The sequence below is a fragment of the Mauremys reevesii genome, linkage group 10 (genome assembly GCF_016161935.1).
Source record: "Mauremys reevesii isolate NIE-2019 linkage group 10, ASM1616193v1, whole genome shotgun sequence".
NCBI lineage: Eukaryota > Metazoa > Chordata > Testudines > Geoemydidae > Mauremys > Mauremys reevesii.
In genome coordinates, this window is record NC_052632.1 from 76,786,388 (window position 1) to 76,792,830 (window position 6,443).

A 6,443-nucleotide genomic window follows, 5' to 3' on the forward strand; every position below is an offset into this window, starting at 1 on the left:
CCGTTGGATAATATGTTCGGGTGTGATGGGTGAAATGGAGACCACCAGATGATTTTCTACATTCAAATCCTTCCTTAAAACACTTATTCCAAGCCTTTCTACCTGGGTAATCACATACATTGTCTATTTGAATTAAATAGCAGTGCTTGAAGCCTGGACCTTCACCCTAAGCTTTGTGTGTCCGATCTCTACTCTGTGCTTACATTGGATTGCAAACTTCTCGGAGGAGAGATCGGATTCATACAAGGTTGAGGACTAGGTAGTCAGGCAACTAATCCCTTATAATTAATCCTTTGCCCTACAACTTTCTTTTGGTTGAATTTTTTAGCCCTAGGAATGATGCGCAACCAAAAGATCCTACCAGCTACTCTTACTGCATAGATTGGGTGGGGTAGGGTTACACTCTGGAGCCAGACTGGTGCTTCCTTCAATGATGAGAGAAGTCAGGCAGTTCAAATGCCCCCTCCCCTAAAAACAAAAGTGAAAATTGCCACCTCACACTCAGTCGGTGCCTGAGGCAGGGGGCCTCTCAGGTTGATGATTACAGGATAGCAGCATCAGTGAAGCAGGCAAGCAGATTCCTGTGCGTAGCAAACTCACCCACTAGGAGACAACTGAAAGAGCACTGGTATGTGCATATTTATTCAGGCATCTATCCCAATACTCTAGCCACTTGTACAAGAATATGCTAGCTCAGCCAGCCACAGCAAAGTCAACTGCCAAAGTATGACATCCCACCCCTGCTCATCCAAAACCCCCACAACAAAAGCCAAGGAAATGAAAGGAGCGTTGCAGCGTGCATTCATGTGCGCTTTTTGCGACAGGGATCCTGGCTTTGCATTTGCACAGCGTTCAGTCCCCCGATCCCTTTGGTGGTACTTAGCTGTTAGTGCAATAATAAGAGATCCTAGAATGGGCACAACTACCATAACAGTACAAGGAGTACAGAAGAAGAGATGGAACATACCTGGGTCACCTTATGAGAACGTCCAAGAGGAAGCTACCTAAGCATGCATTTCTTTGATGACCCCAAGCCCAGAGACTGGGCCGCTGACCTAGAGGCACGCTCTGTTGCACAGTAATGGCTGAAGCAGCATTAATATATCTGGATATAAAAGAGCTGGAAAAACAAGCCCAGGATAAGGATGACTGGTGCCATTTGACTTCTGCCATATGCACTTGATGGTGCAGGGAGAATGCTGCTGCTATGGAAATGTTAGGCAGCAACAAAGGCGGGGCTCTATCAGCCCAAGGGGAATGGGCTGTAGAGGAAAAGACCTCTCCCTGACAACACCCTAGCACCAGTCCCTGCCCCTTTAAACCAGGGTGCAGTGGCTCAAGCTTCTCCACTGTAGTATCCTGTGGGGAAAGAGGCTGTCTCCCGCCTGGCCAGATCCCAAGCATTTATAGCTCCTCCAACTCCTCCGTGAAACTGAAGGAAGCCAGTGGAGACTACAGAGCATCAGTGAAATATGCTGTCTGAGAAAGATGCTGCTTGGTTACTGGGCAGCTGAGGTTCTGAGTACTAAGAGTCTCATGAACCTGGCCTATTCCGAGCATCTTTCAAAGATCACCCATTGGAACTCTATTGATGGTAGAGCTAGCTTAGATCGGTCCCATGTCATCTAGCAGTGCTGCCAGGTTAAACGACATGGTGGTTCAAATACTAGAGGACAGTTTCCACCGGTGTGCTCACCACTGCTAGCCTACTGATGAGAGATTACGAAAAAGCTCGGCACAGATACAACCACGTAGAGTGCTTTAAAGTAATCCAATCTCAAGGCGACAGTCACAGGGTGGCCTAGCAAGGCCCACCTCGATGCTGTGTATCAATTTACACCAAAGAGGCATCTGCCTCAGATTCTTTTTACCTGGTGAAATACAATATTTTCCAGCTGCAATATCAGTCTCAGCAACAATGCTATGCCAGAAGGAGCAGGCAGATGAGCTGAGGAGCCCTTTTAACATCAACCCACTGGCCCAGACAAAAGATTTAATAGTTTAAATTACATGTTCAGGCAACCCTTTGTCCCAGTTCTGAATATACAGTATCATGTCCAAGAAATAAAAAATAATAAAGGATCACTTTGTAATTCCGCAGCTCTGGCATTTTAATATTAAACAGAGGAGAATACCCAAGTCTCCCGCATGATTAAAACTGCATGCGTCTCGCCAGGGCAGATGGAACGTGTGTGCAGACTCTCGAGCATATTAACACTTCAGTTAGAACTGGGTAAATAAGAGGAGGAAATAGGTTCTGCTTCCAGGCTAAATTAACTTTAATGGAAAGAGGTTCTCTATTCTCTAGTACCAGATTTTCCTAATACACTACAACATGGGGTACAAACCCCTAAACACATCTGGGGCTTTTTCTTTTCTTTTCTTTTTTGTCAAAAGGAAACCTGAATGGGGCATGATATCTTAAGTCACGGTAGATTTTCGGGAGAGGAGAAAAGAGATCAGGTGGAATTTACATTCCATGAAGACCTTATGTATTTCTCCTTATATAGCCACTCTACACCAATCACCAGTAGAGTAGCCATCACTCCCACAGATTTTCTAGTGACTTTAGAAGATCAAGATAACACCTACCCTTTATACAGTAGCTTTTATTTGGTAGTTATGACCATACCTCTTTCTCATCTCATGATCATCACAGCCGGCTGAACTGTCCCACATGCCAGTCAAGTCGTTGTCACTGCTGCTTGTGATTGGCCAGCAGATAGTGAATAATCCAAGGCCTACTTTATTTTTTCATAGGATGGCAAAAGGTAACTAGACCTATCACACATGCCCGTCTGTTTTGCATTCTCAGTTGCATGTGTAGATCACTCCTCAAGCAAATGTATCACCGATGTTCACCTGCCCTCCAGCATATTCCAGTTCTGCTAGGGAAGTTTCTGGTGTTGGTGTCTTCTGTAATACTTAAATGTCCCTTGAGTTAGATAGCGGCAGTGCAAGCTCCCCTGGCAGCTGCTCACGGTTCTAAGATGGAAGCAATAGCTCCAACTGAGGTTGCAGCATCATGTCCACCTGCCACATCATCCTTGCCCAGTTGCCCTCATTGTTGTAGTTGCGGAGAAGGCTGTGGCAAACCCTCTACACCAGGACTGAGGCAGCCTCGTATTGCACATGGGCTAGATGGCTTTCAACTAGAAAGGATTTAATTTATAACTGCCTGGGGCTATAGTCAAATGAGTTAGCTAGAGGTTAGCATTGCTCAAGCCTAGCTGCTGTGCCACTCAAACTAAGATTGCTTTCTACAGAAGACTGGATACTGCATGTGGGAATGAATAGGCAGGTTCTTGCCTAGATCTGTTCCGTGAGAGGGTCTTTAGGCAAGAATTGTTAATTAGGAGAAAAAGCGTAGGAGGAAGGAGCTGTGATGTATTTTTCATTTGGACACCACAGGCAGCCTTTTGTACAGTCAAGTAATTACAGACACAGGAAGTGTCTGCAGACAGCAAGGTTCGGATGCTCTCTGCACAGCCCCTCCCTTTTCCATCACCACCACCTCATGGTCTGGGGCAGAATCTGCTTAATGGGAACTAAATAACAGGAAGCTGAAGTGTCAAAGCATCAGGCACCTTTACACCACTATAACGCAACCCGATATAACATGGGTTCACGTATAGCGCAGTAGCAGCTGGGCTCCGGCGGCGCTTTAAAGGGCCCGGGACTCCGGCTGCTGTGGGGAGCCCCGGGCCCTTTAAATCCCGCTGGAACCCCACCATCGCTACCCCCGGGCTGCGGCAGCAGGGCTCTCTGCAGCGGCTGGAGCCCAGAGCTCTTTAAATCACCGCCAGAGCCCTGCTGCCGCTACCCCCGGGCTGCGGCAGTGGGGCTCGCTGGTGATTTAAAGGGCCTGGGCTCCCCGCAGCTGCTGGAGCCCGGAGCTCTTTAAATGACCTGCAGAGCTCTGCCGCCCCTACCCCAATATAACGGGGTTTCAGCTATAACATGGTAGGGATTTTTGGCTCCCCATGACTGCGTTATAGCGGGGTAGAGGTGTACTTGAAGACCAAGTCCACAGCTAGGACTGTTTATGGTTTCTGCTATTAACTCCTGAAGTGGGAGGTTGTTCTTATGAAGAGGTTTGAAGGGTAAAGTCCATTAATGTGCTATGAACAGTGCAGTCTTCTAGTTAGAGATTCACTCCTTCCCTGGTTTACCTTCTACGAAGCACTGAGAGATCGCTCACCTCACCCTCAAGCAGTTGAGAGTATCTCCTGTACCACTAACTGCAGCTCCTAGTGCTGTGTGAAAGCACTGAGGGGGTAGGAATGCTGAAGTTCATCCTTGAAGATGAGGACCTGTTTGAAATAGACTTCAGAGAGGTGGGCCAGATCTTAGATAGTCTTGTGAACCTCTTTATCCATCTATTTGCCAGCAGGAAGTAGTCTACACAATGTTGCAGCAGCTACAGTTGCTGCCTAGATTAGTATTAGAGAGCATTTAATATAGTTTTACTTCCCTCAGCATTAAAAGCTATCCTGTTACTAGCCAGCAGGTGACTCATAGGCCACTCTTTGGGTACCACAGGTATAGAGATTGATCAGACCTCTGCACTGTGACATTACTATGAGAACAAGAGCTTCAGATGTTGGATGCTATAACAAGGGACATGGCTACACGTGCAGATGTAGAGCATTGGGAGTTAAAACAGCCTTCAGAGATCACAGCAGGGAAAATGCTGCTGTGTTTACACACACTCAGCTGGAAATGCACTGGTGAGGCCACATTAGCAGCTCTTGCAATGCCACAAAGAACAGTGCATTGTGGTAGCTATCCCAGCATGCAAGTGGCTGCAACATACTTTTCAAATGCAGGGGGTGACAGGGCATGTGTTGTATGTATGTGGGGGAGAGAGAGTTGGTTTTTGGGGGTGCTGAATGTGTCAGTATGCTGTCTTGTAAGTTCAGATAGCAGCAGACCCCCCTCCCCTCTCTCACACACTCACAGCAAGCAGCATTTTACAGTAATGGTTGCTTTGTGCTGGAGCAGATAAGCACACCAGATGTCAGAAACAGAGCTTTGAAAGGGGATATCTGCATTCCTACACCTGAGTTCAAAACAATGACAAGAGTGGCCACTTGACTTAAGGGGATTATGAGATGTTCCCAGAGGCTGATCACCGTGCAGTAATGCAACACCTTGTTCACGCTGATGCCTGGGTGTTTCAGCCGAGGCCCAGCAAGCATTATGCTTCTCGTGGAGGTGGATTACCAGGAGTGCTCCAGCTGCAGATAGGGTGACCAGATAGCAAGTGTGAAAAATTGGGATGGGGGTGAGGGGGTAATAGGAGCCTATATAAGAAAAAGACCTTAAAATTGGGATATCTGGTCACCCTAGCTGCAGAGTGCAGGTGCTATAAGTGCCTTGCCAGCATGGACAGATCAGGCATTAGGGCGCCTAGGGCTGCTTTAATGTGCTCTAGCTTGCAAGTGTAGCAAAGCCCAAGGTGATGGTTAATTCAAGGTGAGAATTAGGGCAGAGATCTTAACTGTTCTGGCCCCCTGAGAGCTGGGAGACCTGGTCCTGCAGTTCCTGCTGTGAGTAGAGTATCAGTTCAAGAACTATGGCATTCTCCTAAGCCAGTGTCACTTTAGACAGCCAAGGGGCTCATTCTTGCATGCAGCTGCTCCTCAGACTAGCAAAACAGAAATTGCAAAGTTCATGGTTGTCTAAGAGAAGATCTGCCTCAGTGAAATTGGCAATGGCTCTAGGCTGCACATAATGAAATGCCTAATTGCTATGCAGAGACCTGTGAAAAACAGCCTTGGTACACACTTGTGCTTTAATCAAGCTAGTTATCTTTATGGTACAGGTACAAGTTAGAGTACATCTATACTACCCGCTGTTTTGGCCAGCAGTAATTGATCTATCAGGGATTGATTTATTGCATCTCATCTAGACATAATTGATCTGCAAATTGATGCCCGTACTCCACCTCTGCAGGAGTAGTAAGCAGGATGGGGGAGCCATGACAGTCAACTCACCACCCTGAGGATGGCCAGGTAAATCAAACCAAGATACTTTGGCCTCACAAAGCTGAAGTTGCTTATATTAGACCGATCCCCCCAGTGTAGAGCAGCCCTTAGACTGACTCATGGAACCAGTTTTAAAGCTACATGCAGTGGTGTGTATTATCTCATCACCTGTACACCCCACGCTCAGCCTGCAATGATGACAGGGAAGAGCTAGTTCCTTCTGATCCTCCCAGGGAAATGCAACTTCCATTAAAATGGCTCAACACACAGCTGCCCTTGGCAAGTTAGCAGGAAACTCCAACAGTAAACAAGGGCTCATACTTGCTTTTTTGACCACTTGAGCGAGCCCCGGCTTGCCTACAACAGCTAGTTTTGCCACTAGTACAAGGTCTGACATCTAACTCAGCAGCTTTACTTGTTCAGGCCTCATTTTGGCCTGAACTGAGGACAGTT